Raw genomic sequence first — 17966 nt, 5'->3', positions numbered from 1 at the left:
AATTTTTTTTAAATTATCTTTTAAGGGGCATTTCCTAAAATTTAAATTCAATGAGCAACAATCCATGCAGAGTTTTTGATGTAGCTTAAGTATTACCTAATAACGATGGTACTAAATAAAAATCACTAGAAGGCTATAGCATCTGCAAGACAACAAAAAAGGCTTACAGCACAGACTCCATGAAACATTTAGCTGTATTTTCCACACACTGATCTAGTGAAAAGGGGTAAGCTGTAAAAATGTGCTTCTGAGAGTTTCAAACCATATTGTACAGAAGTCACATCAAATTAATACTGAGGACCATTTAGAGCTTTTATTCTGAAAAGCTTTTGAAAAGGGATTAAACTATGAAAACTCGCATGATACTAAAGTACCTATTAATGGGTTTAGGGGGGGAGGAACAATGAAAGTGTTATTTTTAGATAAATCGTTACTTTGTATGTAGCAGCACAAAGCATTTGCTAAAGAGACACTGCAACAGTTCGCCAGCAATATCCCGCACGTCTAAACACTGATTAGCAGGAGAATTTTTCTTGTCATTAAGAACAATCTTGTATAGAAAAGAGTGTCTTATGGCTTTCTCTTTAATTTTTGACAATTTTTATAAATAATTCATTAGGAAAACTTAATCCTAGTTAAAAATTGCATAAGTAAAACGACACCATTTTTAGATTACTTGTTATTGTAGAAAATGCAATAGAATGTTTTTAGTCCTCTATACACACATCTGATTATCAAAAGCATGCTAACTACTGATATAAAAAACGTTCACACTGTATCGTACACTTAACACATAAAAAAAAAATGTTTTCAAAAAATAACAGGAAACAGCATGAGTAGTGAGAACAAGGAACTGGGGTAGTTGTCATCTCATCAAAAATAATGAATGCTCAAGAGATTTCTAACTTCATCTCTTCCCAGTCATTTGTCCGATAACAATAGACTACCAGGAGAGAAAAGACTAGACGCAGAACGCACTCTTCTTCCTCGGCTCTAGCTAGCACCTGTAACCCCAAACAGCTATGTACCAGCTGAAATCCACATGACGACAGCCCCAAAAGACAACTGGAAATGTTGTTCCTAGCCTGCTGTGCCTTCATTCAGTGGCGGGATGCACCACATGGTGGATGACAGCTTTGTGTCTGCCCCATCTTGCAGCCTCCCCTCCTCCCTCGACACACAGTCGTGCACACACAAAACAGTCTTATGGCTAATGATGCAAACATGAAGTGTAAAGTCTCCTTAATTTGACCCTTGTTAAACTCCTAATTGGATTGAGGCGGTCTCAGAGTGGAAAGCAACCCTGGATTATTCAAGAAAGCTTTTACAAAATGAAGACCAAATTACAAAAGGCTTCCACTCTGGCTGCAGGACACTGCAAAGAACAGGCAATGAATTGCAGCTGTCACTTAAGTTAAAAATCTAATCAATTGCCTTTTTTTTAAACAGGTAACTTTTTGAACAGTTTCTTCATTGTGATACTCTTCAGAGTGTGCTTGACCCAAATTTAATAAGCTGCTATTAAAGCAGAAGAGCAGCTGTAGAGCAAACACTGTAGAATGATACCGTGCATTCAGGCTCTTAATGATTTTAAAATTACTACAACCATTGCTTCATTCAAGAGGAACAAAGCTCAGGGCTCTTTGCTCAACAATGTCTTAACACAAACTGTCTGAACAGACAGCATTCATTTGTCCTTCATGAACCCAAAAGGTCAGCTGCATTGCTGAGAACATCTCAACAGTTTAATTGTGTTTCTCCTGTAGGAAGACTGAGAGGAGAAACTTGGGGATTTTTTGTGTAAGAAAACTAGCCTTTCTTTCTTTTTTTTTTTCCTCCTTCCAAGGAAATATACAGCTTAAGCATGGAGACAAGGGGTGCATGATATGCAGACAGGTGTAAAACATGAAGTAATTATAGAAGCTCAAATTAGTTCCTAGGCCTGAGGCAAAAAAGAGAACAGTGCCTTGACAAAAGGGAATAGCAAATAAGGATAGCAAACAAAAAATGGCTTGAATGTGTAAATTAGCAAGAAAAATGAGACAGAAAAGCAGCTTTACTCTACTATTATTCACCACATGAGAACAGAGCAGCTGAACATGATCAAGAGGGCTTTGGAGGAGAGAGGCAGGCATCAACACCGAAACGAAGCCAAAGAGTGGCAGCTCCGCACTTTCTAGTCAGTCACTCATTATGTGGTGAAGTGCTCTTGAGAAGTGCCTCTTATACTTGACCTATCATATTACTTCTTCTGTAAACACATAATCCCTGCTTGTTAGGTGGTGTCAACACTAGCATTCATTCACTGTGGTAGTCCTTTTGTGTATAGACACTTTAGAAGTGCTGCCAAAACCAAAGAATTGACACCATAATAAAACAATTTGAATTTCAACCAGGTAAACAGATCCTAAGAGCTTCTGTGAGATGTACTGTGCAGAGCACTACATCCAGTGTTCCTTATTTGAGACAAAGCTTTCTTATCAAAAAACCATTTTTGTGTGTCTTTTTAGCCAGATTAACAACCACCTAATGATTACCATTAATAAAGGAACAGGCTTAATAACTGGAATTACAGTCACTGCATCTTATATGCTTCATTCATATAGTAAAAAAACCAAAAACAAAACCCTCCACCAGTTTGAATACTTTTATCATGAGTCAGCTAAGCAGAAAACCTGAAACATAACAGATTGTACTTGTGCAGAACTGACCACTTCATAGATACAAAGTATTATTTTGCTAAAGGTCACACAAAAATCATAAAATCAGTCAGTTTTTATGCCACAATTTCATCCCATTTAAATTTCAGTTGTACAACATACAGAAATTTTATACTTCAGTCTTTGTGGAGACTTTTGTCTGATTATTATAATTAGATATTTAGACTTTCTGGTCAAAGTTTATACCTCTTGCTGTTGAAGGGAAAAAAATCATCCTTAAGAACACTCCTTTCAAAAAGAAGTATGAATAATTGATTCTGTGCTTCTGTGCTGAGGTATTCTAGGTAGAGTATCAGCCTAGCATTTATGAAGAGCACTGAACAGTTTTGTAGTCTGTAGGACTAAAGATATGAATCAATCTTTCATTGGACATTTGAAAAAATAGGAGCAAAATTTCTGATGTATCAATGTAGTATCAATGAAACACCACACTAGAACAGTAGTATTTGGCTGAAATGTCAATTTTTACAAATGAGTTCAGAAAAGGACAAAAGGAAGACTCAAATACATTAATGCTCCACCTCTCAAAGCTGAAGACCCACAGTAGCACTGCGTGCATCAAAAGGAGTGAGAAAGTACCATTACAGGCTTGATACTGCAACAAGGTGACATGATGCATTACTGCAGCCATGTCTAAAAAAATACCATATTACACCAATATCATCATCTTCCTGCCCTTGATTGCCAAGATTTTTTTTGGGTTTTCTTGGGCTGGAGATTTAGCCTATGTTCTTATATACATGTCAATTCTGCAGCTGAATGTATTGTGTCCATGCACTGAACTGTGCACTTCTGGGAACTTTGACACCATTCGTGTTCGATTCAGTTAGCTTACTTTGCAGCTTGCCTACCCTTTGGTCCTCAACTCATCCACCTGGGAACAGGAAGAGTGAAATATTCCCTCCTGTACTAGTCACTGCATCTCGTTCAAACAACTCTGATTGAATTCTCAGCAGCCTCAACCAATCTGAATAAACATCAAATGGAAATCTTATTCTTACACTTCTACCTTTGTCTTTCAACTGGTGTTTCTCCCAGTACAAACCCCTAAACAGAACTTCTTCCCTGCATCACTGTCCACTTAGAAATGACATTTTATACTGACTTTTAAAAAAAGCAGATATACCAGCTTCCTACACGATGAAGTAGCCGTCTCTATTTATTAGGACCTTTTTACCTTTTCCACTATGTCTTCCTTCTATTTATTTTCACAATTTCTTGCATTTGCCAAAATTAGACAGTAAAATGAAGCCAGAATAACATAATTTTTATTTCTCTAAAGCAACATAAAAATGTGTGTCACTCCATAAATATTAAACAAGACTAGTAACAAATAACAGGCCTGCAAATGCAGCCCTCACAAGTTTCATGTTTAGTAATATTCATTTAAGAACATTACAGCACCATGCAAAAGAAGCAAGTTCAGCAGTTTGTGCATATGCAAAGGTCTTGTTCAGTCCTTCTCATTAGGACTTGATTTAGAAGGTAAAGAAATACCAGCCAAGGTGTCAATATAACTATCTACACTTCTGAAGATTTGCCATGAAGTTCATTACATGTGTTCCCTCAAAACTTCTGGATTCTCTGCTGTCCCCCTCTTCTCAGATACATTGTTTCCCACACTAAAAAAGCCTTCCTTTACAGTATACTTCACAAGCCTCTGGACAGGTTAACCTTTAGGTCAGTGATGGATGATGAAGAGACTGCTGTCATTGTCTGGGGCTCTGGAGAGCAGCTCTTGGAAAACTTCCTTATTTGCTTTCACAAAGCAATGACTTCTGCCCACAAAAGCAGCAACTTCATTGAGGCTGGCTCAGTTCAAGTGCAGCCAAGAGTAATTCTGGAGATGTTGACATTTTACAGCATATTCACATCAGAGTTATCACATGGGCCAACTGTCCTTAGGTGCACTGGTAGATACTCTTTAGAGCTGGGATTTCTGCTTACCATGGTATTTACCTTTATGTGAAGAAAGCCCTACAGTTTCCACTTTATTTCAAACTTCTTTAAGCAAAAAAAACTACCTCTTTCTTCCTAATTTGTCCTCTGTCCTGATTTTCCCCTTTGGAATTTTATATTGTTTTTTTCAGTCCAGCCCCTTCAATGAAACAACTTTTACTAGACATTTTTAAATTAATTTTGCCTGAAAAGTTTTCAAGTTTTCAATTTCAAACTTCATTCTCTTTGATCTCTTTGCCCTGATCTTCAGCTTATTCAGTCACTTTTTTTCTAACAAAAGCACAGCATATTTTTTGCTTGTCTTCTTGTTTGTGATTTATTTCTCCTATTCCACGGAGTTGTATAAACTTCACTAAAGCGGTATAAAAATTGAGGGTTTAATGGAATCACTATAATTTTGACTGCACAACACATACAGTACCACAGGGTCAGTGTGAAGCTGGAGTTCAAATTCCTTATGCATTTAGTAAACTCAAACAGGCCAGCATTTGCTTTACAAGCAGTCCAATATGTCCACAGTGTGACTGATCAGCACATATGGAATACGGCAAACATTCTTTTCTCCGCATTTTTTTAGAATTTCTAGAAAACAGTCCTCCTAGGCAGCCAGGCCCCACAAATCTGGGAGACTACCAGGAAAAGTGGAAGGTAATGGCTTACCAGGTAAAACAAAAGTCTGGTGCTAACACTGGTGAATTTAAAGCCCAAAAAAAATCTCAGCTTCTTGTTTCCAATTTTTGCCAGTTATCATTGCAGATACTAATGAGTACTACTTTACTACTATTTCCTAAATACTCATATGAAAAACTATTTTCATCTACCCATACCTGATAAGCATATCATATTCACTAGCATAAAGAAGTTTCTGGAATGACAGTGACTTGTATAGCCATTCCTGTCACAAAATTCATGTAAAGTAGCAGAAAAATGGAAATAAAATTAATGCGTCTTACAGAAGAAAGCAAAATAGTACAGGGAGTGAAATATAGTACAGCTTCAATTCCCAGCTTTTGGAAGGCCACATTCTTCTGTGAAACAAACTTTTCCAGAGGCCAACTAAGACATGAGTTCCTGCATTGAAAGTTTGGTCAGCACAAAAGAATGACTGACATGTAAGCTTCACTGACCCAACTACATCTAATGTAATTAGTGTCATCATTTTAGCTAGTGCTTGATTTGTGCTATTAGTCTTAAATATTTTATTAAACGTTTAAAATTATACAGAACAGATGTACTCCAACCAAACATGAGTAGATTACTTAGTGGCCAACATTACACCTGACAACTGCAATATTTGAATAGCACAAACCCATAATTCCAGTTAACTAGTCTTTAAATTTGTTACAATCTTTCTCCAAGGAAACAACTGCTCATTTTTAGGTATCGTTTTTCTAATATATAAGTCATTGTACTTTGTCCCAATCCTTTAACAAACAATACACAAAAAACCCCTAAAAAAACCTTACAAAACATGCAAAATCCTTGATATTATGTGCTTCATCCCAAAAGTCAAAATCTATCACAATTGTATCATCAGTGAAGCCAAAACCAGGTCAGATTTTATATCAGTATAAATCATTGTGGAAAAATTGTCCTCAGAACCTTCGTATATGGAAGAAGTTCAGAACAAAGCATAAAGACCAAAACCAAATTATGTTATAAAACAAGTGGAGCATAACAGCTACTTTATAATACAATTGTTCTCAGCAAACCAGTCATTTTTCAAATTCAATAGACATATTATATACAGGTATAGTCAGACTCACCATATACAAACAGCACTTTTACCTTCTGATAGTTATTATCTTGGGTACATAACACTGCAACCCACAAAAACTTAGGAAAAAAATTGAAACCATCATCACACCTTCAGACACTTTTATCTTCATGGTTATCAAGATTAAAATTAGGTGGAAATTCTATTTTTTTTTCTTTCCCTACTGATTTAGAAAAATGCTATCAATACCATAAACGTCACTACTGGGACAGGTTAGGGCACAGGTAAACTTCAGGTCTGCCAGTGACCACATCCTTTTGCCTAACATCATAGCTAAGAAATATTATCTTACACTATTCACTCCTCAGAACTAGAGATATCTTCTCACTCCCAATGCTGCTTATGTCATCTTGAGACATTTTTCACAAAAAAAGATTAAAACAATAATTCATTCTCAGTAACACTATTTTTCTACTCATGCAGCCAGCAGGAAGGATGTGAACAGTGTTTTCTGGTCAGTTGTTTTCCAACCTTATAAAATGCTTTTTATTAAATGTGTACCAAAATAAGTATTTATCCCTTCCCCCATTCCTACAAGCAGTATTTTAATGTCTCCCTTTTTTTTAGGATGGAAGGACGGAAGGACGGAAGGACGGAAGGACGGAAGGAAGGAAGGAAGGAAGGAAGGAAGGAAGGAAGGAAATTCTGTTGAAGTACTGAAAAAAATAAAATGCAAAAGTCTTTCAAATCTGGATACAAAGTTAGGGGTGAAGATGGAAGAAACTGATATAACTGAAGACAGTTATAATTGAAGACTATTATTGCTGAACACTGATGCCAACATACTTGTAAAAACATCCAGCCTCCTTGGATTGCTGTGAATCTGGTAGATGAAGTGACAAACCCTGAAGCTTCTGTGCACACCATTACTCTGATTTCAGAGGCATGTTAGTATCTTGGAAAAAAGATTTTTAGAATCATCCTGGCAAAAATATGTATGAGTACTTATTGTATAGTAGATGAGTCCCACTAATATCAGTGGATTTACTTGCCTGAGAGACTGGTAAGTCAAGATAAATTAGGGTGAGAATGATAGATCTAAGGTTAAATAAAGGTTGACACCCATGCTTCAGTAATGAATTTTTGTTGTTGCTGCTTTATGAAACCTGCAAAGCTACAAGGTATTTTCTTCCAAACTTTTAAATCCATCTTTCCACAAAATATCACCACCTATCAAAACTCAAATTGCATAATAAAATCTGCTTTGCTAAAAGGTATGAAGGGAACCTAACCTTAACTTACAGGGTTCACAGAAACTCTGAGCCATTTAACAGCAGTACATCTAAGCAGGTTACTGCAAGTCTGGCAAGAGTAAATGACTGAACAAGAGCCATACAAAAGTCAATATCACTAAAGTTACAGATCCCATTTATAATTTCAATCTGACTCTATATTTTTAAACAGATGTACCCAGCCAATATCTTTGTAATTAGTCTGTGGTACACTGAAAAGCAATTTTTCTCTGATGGACTCAATACCACATGCTCCCATACATGTCCAAAGTGGAGGGCACAATATAACCATTTTACAGAACTCTCAGGAATCAGACAGGAGCAGAATAAATCACTCTGTGAACAAGCTGTGTACCAGGCTTCATTAGTTATAATTACCCCCAAAATATGCTCAGCAGAATGCACACGTGTCATCTGGGAGTGACACACAATAGAGTGGGCAACTTATAAACTCCTCCAAGCACAGAAAGAGTCCATAAAACAACTGGCTTGTGCATTTGGATTCATGTGATAACACCTCCTATTGCATAAGCCACCAGATGACACAGATGGGGCATATCCAAACAAGGAACATTTCTTTTGTATAGGCATTGGACTTCATTTGATGCCTATTCAACCAACACGCTGAGAAAGCTGAGTATGAAACACTAACTCTTTGTCTTTTTTTTATTTCCCAGATTGTGCTACACTTGCTCAAAATAATAAAATGTATAGTTCTAAATACTTTGAACTTAATGACTTACAGAAAAAAAACAGTGCAACAAAACAAAACAGGATGTTAAATTTAACATACTTATGCACAGGCAAAAACAAACACTCGTCCCCAAACTCCAACATGAAACATTTCCAATATAATATTAACCACCATCTCCCTTTCACACATTGTATTGCCAAAAGAGGTAAGTACTCACTGAAGCTCTTTGAGAACACCCATTTCAGCAATCAGATCTATTATTTTCTGGAGAAAATAATATTAATTAGGTTCATGGATCATATTACCTTTCCTTTAATGACTACTACAGAATCAGCCACATTGCAATTATTGCAACATTGATCTCAACTTTCTCTGTAAACTTGTACATTTTTTTCTTCCTCTCGTGCTTTTGGCACATCATAATAACTATTTTTTTGTCTGGGACAGTCCAATCTCGTACTAAATGCACATTTTTTCCTCCTATTCTCACTATTTACTTCTTTCCATCCATATAGCATAGTGTTCCTGGTAATCGCATAAAAAGTCTTTCTCCATCTTTTCTGTAGTTTTCTATTATTCCCCACTGCTATGGAGATGTGTTCTTGAAAAATATTGGTGTAAGTACTTGTTTACTGTAATAAAAATAAGCTCTAGCTCAAAGGGAAATTGATATTCATATGCAGTTCACTGTACAGACTGATTTAATGGCAAATACAATGTTCTAGTTAAACATGCTCATATATGTCAGTACTTTAATATAAACATGGAAATATATATTGTTTGGATGTTACATGTGTAGGATAGGATGTGTACACATACTGACATGAATGCCCTTATGTCTATTTACTTTTGTATTCAAGTGTATGAACACATGGAAACAGACTCACAGAAAAATACAGACAGATGTATGTGCACACACTCAAGAAGTACCCTACACCATTAGGTGGCATATTCAGTACTTGTACTGTGTTACATTTCTGATGTGCTGTTAAAGAACTACATAATATCTCCACGTCTGTTAGCTACTTCCAAGAAAACCCAGAAAGTAAGTCCAAACCTCTGACTGTAGAATATATTTAAATTAGCAATATTAACCACATGCCACTGAGCTCTGTGAAACCACTCTTACCCACAAAATAGATACCCAGTTATTCTGACAGAGTGGAATCTAGCAGAAGTTCATAGACTTCTACACTATAGTGGTAACATGAACTGCCACAGAGAGAGCTGAGTATATCCACAATACCTGAGATCAATTAAGGTCTCTTACAAATAGCATCCATTAACCTGTGATCTGTCAGATCTGTGCATCAGTAACACCGTGTGGATGTAAGCAAGGACAGAATTTGCCCCACTTGGCCCCATTTCTGTGTAGTGCAACCAAGAGGTCAGCTTCAGCATTCACGCATTCAATGCCAGCAAACTCCATAGAGTGCTCACAGGCACAGTGGCAGCAATTTCCTATTTTTAAAAAAAGATCAGAGAAGCAAAAACGATCTGTGAATGCGAGTGCTATGGTATTATTTGAAGTCACTGCCTTCTTTTCTTTCTTTTTTTCTTTTTTAAAGAAACAGGTATTGAAACTATCCCAGCTAATAATTTCATTCTGACACTTGAGTTTAAAAGGTTAAGTTACTATCTGAAGAAAGGTAATCTGACTGCCTTTCATAGCAGCCTGCAAGCTCTGCAATCTGCATAGAGAGGGGCATTTGTCATCATTAGCTGAGCAGTGACAGCTGGCACCTAGGGTGTCCCAGATTTAAGAAGTGGCAAAGGCACTCTTTTGCCTTAAGTTGCCATCAAGTATAGCAGGTTTCATAAGGAGCAATATTTTCTTCTTGTTACAGAGCATGAAATAACAGCAGTGAATGCATCTGTATTTTTTTCAGCATGGAGAAATGGCTGATATACAATTAGCAGTTCCCTTTAGACAAGAAGACACCAGGTTTATTCTATGAGCAAATATCCAATTCATGTCACTTGAAAATAACTACAATTGTTTTAAGATTAGGGCAGTATATTTTCCTTCAGAGATATTTCAGACTGATGGATTTGTATATTTTATTTATGGACATGACAAATCGTGAATAAAACACAGTTTTTAACTAGAGGTATAGTACTGTCACTCCAAGCTAGGAGTGCCTAATTGCTTAAAACAGACAGGTTATTAGGTATAGGGGAAAAAATAGTCCTACACTGGCATACAATCTAATGCAGTACATTAATGCTCTGAAAGAATACCTGATGCAGCACTATTTTAATAGCAGCTTTAGAAACTTGAAGTATATTTTCATGGTGTATTTAATAGCTAAATTTGATGCTGTATTTTTTTTTCAAAAGAGTTCCATGGAATTTTGCAAATGTATTCATATTTAAGTGTGTATTTAATAAGTGGAATGAGTAGAAATCCATGAAAAAAGTTGTTTTCATACCACCATCAATAATTCAATCTATGAAAGACTGAATAAATGGTTTATAAACATTAAGAGACCCTGACTTGGTTGCTTTTACAAAAACAAAATACAAAACTAAAAGTTAATATACCTTGACATGAAACAAACAAACAAAAAAACTCAGTAAAACAACCAACCAACACAAACCGAACAGAATTTAGAAAAGCAAATACAAAAAACCCCTCATGTCTCCACAGTCTCTCAAGTTTGGAAACATAATCCATAATGCTTGATTTTGCATTATTATGTAAAATAGTTTTTCACAAATAAAACTAATTTTTGTGTTAATGTAAAATCTATGCAAATACATGCAGTCATTTATCAGGGAAGCTGACAAGCATTCCATATTGGAGAGGGAAAATGAAACTGCCTCAAGAATAGAGGCAATTAATTATTTCTGTATTTTCTCTTCCTCTGTCTTGAGGCACAGAAGTTATCCATCCAGTTAAAACAGCAAATGAAATAAAGAGATTTTTTTTTTATTTAAACACATATGGCTTTTGCCTGCAATACTGATCACCACAAGGTCTACAGATGCCCGTGGCTAAATTGTACACTGGCAGATGCACACAAGGGAAAACTGTGTTAATGCAGCGTGGTGAACAAAACAAATGAAGAACTGAATTTGGGGGCTGGGGGTAGAGGGTGAGGGAGAGAGGACTTTTTTTTACCATGTTGAGATACAGTTTGCCTACAAAGGGTGGATTAGATTAGCCGTAGATTTAGCCTAAAAAGTTTCTTCTCCTCCATTATGTCAAAAATCTGAATAGTATATATGGAAGAAAACATCCACGTAGATCCATGCAGTTTTCTAATGTACAGCTTATAAATAATGGGCTTGCCAAGATAAATGGTTATATTATTTCATCTTTACAATTAAGGATTAATAATACATAATGAATGTACTCACAGAATATAATGAGAAAACTGTTGTCCAACATACTTGCTGTCATTTTTTACCTATTTAAAGAAGCAATGTCTTGAAGAGTAGGGAAAAATGGCAAGCATTATGGCACAACCTAGCATATGCCATATACTCATCTGTGCTTCAGAGGGCTAGTAAGAATTCCACACTTAATAATTGTTCCTTTTGATAAGGTTATTTAAAAAAAAAAAAAAATGAAGTGAAAATTGAAGCCAGTTTATTCCTGGAAATAATTTGCAGGAGAAAACAAAAAATAGAAATGGTAAAATATTTACTGAAAATAAGACAGAACCATGTTGATCACAGTAACTTCTTTCTTAGTAGGCCTGTACACACCGCATAAACCCATTAAAATCTGTATTGACCTTAAAAAAAAGTAAACTCCCCCAATTTTTCCCCTGGAAGTTTCCTTTAATTTTAAAAAATAATTATTTTGTATCAACTAAAACAGTAAATAAAGAAGATTCATAAATGTGAAGTAATAAAGATATCTCCTTTTCCTCATCTAAAACTAAGGAGTCTTAAGAGACACCATTGTCACCACCCTAACAGATACCCTGTAATTTTTTATCTTCTTTTCAATGGCATTAATGTATTTTAAATAATAACGTGTCCAAAAGGCAAAATCTATTTCAACTATCAAGAAAAATTGATTGTAATATTCCTTTCAGATAAACAGCTATTTCCACAAGCTAATATTTCTCTTTCAACAATTTGATTGGATATTTATGAAATTACATGATTACATGCTATTTCTATAGCCTTTCTCATTTCAGGGACACCAGCACTATGCCACAAAGGATCCACTTCTTTATATTCTGTCCTAGAGCTGGCCTAAAAACTGGTAGGAAAAAGCAGGAAGGACAGTAGGTGATGTAGGTTAAATTTTTGAATTCAAGAGGACAACTGGAGTGATTTGCTGCTCTTAATAAGAGACTAAAATTTCCCCTAGATAAAATATTGTGTTCTACAATGACAATGTTCTACCAGTTTAAAAAAAAAAAAAAAAAAGTTCAGAGTGGTGGTGTGAAAATATTTTAAAGGCCAAAAGATCTAAGTATCTTGTTTTTTCTGAACAGATTTCACCTCTTCCTCCTTAAATAAGGTTGCTAATATGATTATATTACAGTTATAGTTAGGATACTTTTAGGAACAATAAGTGTTCTTAGTGAGTAGGTTGTTTATATTTAATACTGCTAAAAGACTCTGTAGCTTTAGGGATTTTAGAAATAGTCCTGAATATGCGAAAATAGATGAAAATATATAGTTTTAATGGGGATTCTGAAAGCATAATCCTTCATCTGTTTTTCTGAATAACCTTACCTTCCTCATAAGCATTTTAGAGTGGACTGGGGGAGCATTTTTGTGAGAGGACGAAACAGCAATGTCCTTTCTCAAGAAGCTATTTTAATGTTATGGCTAAAGCACAATGAAAAAATAGGGAAGTGCTGCTTGACAGAAGTGTATATATTTGAGCCAAAAATGTATTTCCTCACCAACGCGTGCATTTGATACGTTAGATATTTTAGAAGCTCACTGTATTTCATCCTCTTCAAATGTTAACCTCCAAGTGTTACCTTGTTTTGGCCCTGATTCTGCCCATGATGTCACGGGTGCTTTTAGGCTCACAGTGAAGTGCATGGGCAGTTATTTGCAGGACCAGGGCCTTCATAAGGTTCAATGAAACGTATTAATCACTTACGACCAACTCACTCAACTCCTTCCTTCACCGTTATTTGGAAAGAAAATATTGGAGAGCTATACACTACATTAAAAATAGAAGTCTACATTGAAATATGTTAGGTATGTCCTTTCATAACTAAATCAAGATTAAATGAGTTACACAGGTAATTTAACATATTCATGTAATTGTAAAGAGAGGACAAAAGTTTCATTTTGAATTGGAGAGACATAAGATGCCCAAAGTATTGGCATCATGAAAATTAGCAATAAACACATAGTATGACCAAATGCATACAAAAAATGGTGCTTCTTATAACTTCACATTGGCCAGTGTTCAAAGGTGTTAAGCAATGTCTTCTGCTAATTTCAGTATCTTCAGCAGCTACCGATGAGATGATGTAGTTTAGTTTGCTAGTCGATATGAAACCAGGTTACAGAAAAGCACCACTCACAAAAATAAGTATGTTCAAGACATACCACCCTCCCATTCTGACTGGGCTAATAAGATGTTGGGTTACTCCTAAGACATAGCATATTGTGTGATGCCATAATTTATATAATGATGTATTTCAAATGCTCCCCCACTTTAATTTCAACTTACATTTTCTAACACGCTAGTCCTCTCTCATATTCCAGGGCTAAAGTTACCGAGAGGAAAGGTTAGTTTAGACATGAATTCTTCAGAAGCTGCTCATCCAACACATACAGCTTTATTTTCAAGGGCAACATTCAATATTTTCAGTCATTTAATCATATACAGCAATAGAGAGTAATGAGAGTTCTGCAGTGTTGGATGACCCACTACAGATGTAGTAGATTAGAAGGCGCTAATCCCCACTGATTCCACAGTCCTCTAGCAGTTCAGCAAAAAAAGAACATTCTCCAAGCTAGAGATCTTTAAAAAAGAAAAAAAAAAAAAAAAAACAACCAAAAGAAAAAAAAAACAAAACCAAACCAATGTTGGACTGCTTAAATAAAATGTTGCACTATAAGGAATGTCTGGATTTGGAGAAGCTGATGGATAAGTGAACCAAATGAATAATTCAATGCTTTTTTTCCCTGCTTACATCTTTCTGCAGTTCTAGCCAAAATCACAGTTCTGCAAGCTCCATGTTTACTTTTGAGACATAATATCTTAGAGAAAGCAAATCAGTTACTGCTTTTTCCCTTAACAGATTGCAGATTAGAGGAATTTAAAGCATTAACAGTTCATCCGTAAGACCTAGGATGACCAAGTCCAACAGTAATGGAAACCCTCTTCATGTTTTCCTTTAATTTTTAATAGGACGCGAATACATACATGTTAAGTTTAACACTAATGAATGCTGTGTACTGTAAAAATTGCAAAAATTATAGCAACTTACATTTAAACTTTTCAGTTGTTCCTAAATTTGAAAGTGGAGGCAAGAAGTAAACTACAAAATTAGAATACAGAAAATTGAAGGTACCAGCAACTTCCATCACAAAAAAAAAGATGCTGCCTATTTTATATAATGTGACACATATAGCAAGCCCAGCTCAAATATCTGTCTTTAGTTTCCCTACTTGGAAAAAAAAAAAGAAAAAAATTTATTGTTGCTGGCAGGATGATATGGATGAAATAACCAGGAAGAATTGAGGGGGGAAGGGGAGAAAGAGGAGCCAAGAAATCAGATACATTCAATGAGCCTTCAAACTCACTTCAGCAGTAGGAATAAATAATTTAATCAACTCAGCTTCATTTTTTTTCTTCCTACCTCCCTAGTGCAATTGGCAGATATTAAAAAAATAAAACTTTAAAATTCATGAGCAGTTGTGTGTGGAAGAACAATCACTATATAATAAGAAATATAAAGTGATATCCATGCAAGCCCTTTGTGTAGATATGCATCTGCATGTGCATTTAACTTCACCATATAAAAAGAAATTATTGGTTAAATTTACATGTATGGCAACTTTTTGCTTTTTTTTTCAAATTGCACTTTGGGGATGTGGGCAAGTACAAAGATTTTCAACACCATTTGGCTTTTTGGCTAACATGGGCACTACATGACAAGGTAATGTAGTTTGAAAGAGTTGAAATAATAAGCAGTGCTCAACAAACACTGTTATAGTACCCCCTAATTAGAGTAAATATCTGGAAAACAGGAATTTGGTAAAAGTTACCAATATCATACGGTACCACTATCATGACAAATGATCAATCATCATTTTAATGAGAGGACTTTAATCCCGGTTTTCCAAAACAACTCAATACTCAATAAACCCAGTAGAAATAAAATTCATTGCTGAGAAGGTGTTCCTTTTCTAGTTTACAAAGGACACATTAATAACTACAGAGAAAAATTAGCTGCAGTAAGTGGTCAGAAGCTTCAAAAAATATCTATATTTTTATATCATATATAGTCATCTAGATAATAATTTTCGACATCTAAACCAAACTGACTTGTCATCATGTTAAACAATTGGGTCACTTCAACAGTCACATTTCAGTGGTGTCTGTGATGCCTAAATACACAATTTTTTAAACTATTAAATGTTTGGTGTGTGAAATGAAGTGATGGAGTGAAGTTAATAGCAACCTTCAGTGTTAAACATCACCCAGCCAAAGCTAAATCTAGTATTTCTCATAGCCACCGAGATACAGTAAATAAGTATAGCCTGCATTACTTGAAATCATAGCCTAATCTTAGCATTACACATTGAAAACTCCGATTTAGTATATTAAGACGTAATTTTTGTTTAAATTAATTTTGCCACATTATGAATGTTACGACTTCTGACAGCTTAAAGGTACGACCTTTCCACTTTTGCCTTTAGCAACTGGAATTGCCAAGACGAAACGCACGGGGAAAAAATAAGCAAAACGTGGCCCGGAACATCCCCATCGCTAACGTGCAGCTCTGAGGCTCCTGCAACGCTGGAAGTTGAGGGTTGCCCCCACCGCAGGAAAGGGCTGTTCCCTCGGCGGGAAAGGGAGGAAGGGACAACCTTTTGTCCGCCCGCTGTAACTTTCGGTTTTATCCGGCGCTGGTCTGTGACCCTGCGAGAAAGGGGCTCTTTGACATTTCCATCCCAAAGAAGCCGCCCCCGACGCGGCAGCGCCGGCGGTTTCGCGCCGGACGGCCCCGGGACCAGCGGCCGCCGCCGCCCGGGGCGGGAACCGGGGCCGGGATTGGGGCCGCCGTGGGCCTTCCCCCGCACCAGTCGGTCCCCGGGACCGGCCCGCTGGAGTTGGTCCCAACTTGACCGCCCTTCCTGGGCACAGCCCAGCCGTGCCCTGCTGCGGCCAACACCACCCCGTGTCTGAGGACACCGCACGACCGCCATGGCCCGCGGCCCCCAGGGGCGGGCTGGGCCGTGCCGGGCCCCATCCTGGGGCAGCGGGGCGGGATGTGCCGGGCCGGAGAGGTGCCTCCCCCTCCCCGCCCGCCGCCGGGGCCGGTGGCGGTGCCGCCAAGCCGGCTCTGGGTGCGCCGGCCCCCGCGGAAGGGGGAAGAGGGCCGACCTCCGCTCCCGCCGTGGCCCCGCCGCCGAGCAGGTTACCCGCGCACCCAGGGGCGGCCGCCGGTAGGAGCGGCGGAGACGCGCCCGCCTGTCCCCCCGGAGCCAGCCCGAACCCCTGGAAGTGCCTGCTCCGGGAAGGCTGGGGCAGCCGGCTCCCAGAGCCCGCAGCACCGCGGCCGCGCACGCCACCGCCCCGCGGGGGAGGAGAGAGGGAGGGCGGGAGGGAGGCGGCAGCCCCGGGCCGGAGTAGGGACGGCGGCAGCGGCCGGTGGCTGCGCTCCTCGGCGGCGGCTCGGGAGGCACCGGGACCGGGCGCTCTGTGCCGCTGCCGCCGCCGGACCCGCCGCGGCCGGGGGGAGGCACGCTTGTCCCGCCCGGCCCCTGGCCGGGAAACTAACCGGAGGAGGGAGAAAACCCGGGAGGAAACTGCCTCCTCTCCGCCCTGAACAGCCAGAAAGCGGTCGCCCTTCTCCCGGCGGCCAGGGGCTGCGGCCGAGAAGAGGTAAGCTGCTTCGGGACGACCTGTCACCTGCAGTTTTTCAGCGACAGCCCCAGCCCTGCTCAACTCATGGGCAGGAAAACATTTCGGTCGGCTTCCTGCTCGAGAGCGGCACGGGAACACCCATATAACCGCTAGACTGAGGGAGCCAAGCGCACAGTCACAAATTCTCCGCTATGTGCAATAAAGTTGGTCGCGTTCATACGCTGAATAAACGTCGTGAAATGTTCTTTGTGGTATGACTTCTCAGCCACGGGTATGCCCGTGACAGTTACCTTAGGAAAAGGTAATCAGTCATTAGTCTAAAGATTCCAAGCGATCAAAAGCTTTTCTGGTTTAGTTTTTTTTTCTTAAATATATATATTTATGTATATAAAATTTAGGGCTGTCTTAAAGTGAAGCTCAGTAAATGCTGTGAAGCAGAAGAGCTTACCACTCCAGTTTATTTGCAAATAAAGGTCCCGATTACCAACACTTAAAGTACCGAAGGCGAAATTTGCTAATTACACATCACACAGGCGAAACCCCAAACTGTCAG

At 38.2% G+C, this 17966-nt stretch overlaps 1 protein-coding gene across 7 annotated transcripts in view; it reads right to left on the bottom strand.

Annotated features, from left to right (window-relative positions):
* NBEA (neurobeachin) overlaps positions 1-17966 on the bottom strand; it is a 467670-nt gene that overhangs the window by 126095 nt on the left and 323609 nt on the right. The window lies entirely within an intron of this gene.

This window comes from Corvus cornix, chromosome 1 (assembly GCF_000738735.6).
Source record: "Corvus cornix cornix isolate S_Up_H32 chromosome 1, ASM73873v5, whole genome shotgun sequence".
In the NCBI taxonomy this organism is placed as follows: domain Eukaryota; kingdom Metazoa; phylum Chordata; class Aves; order Passeriformes; family Corvidae; genus Corvus; species Corvus cornix.
This window is presented reverse-complemented; position numbering and strand designations above follow the sequence as displayed.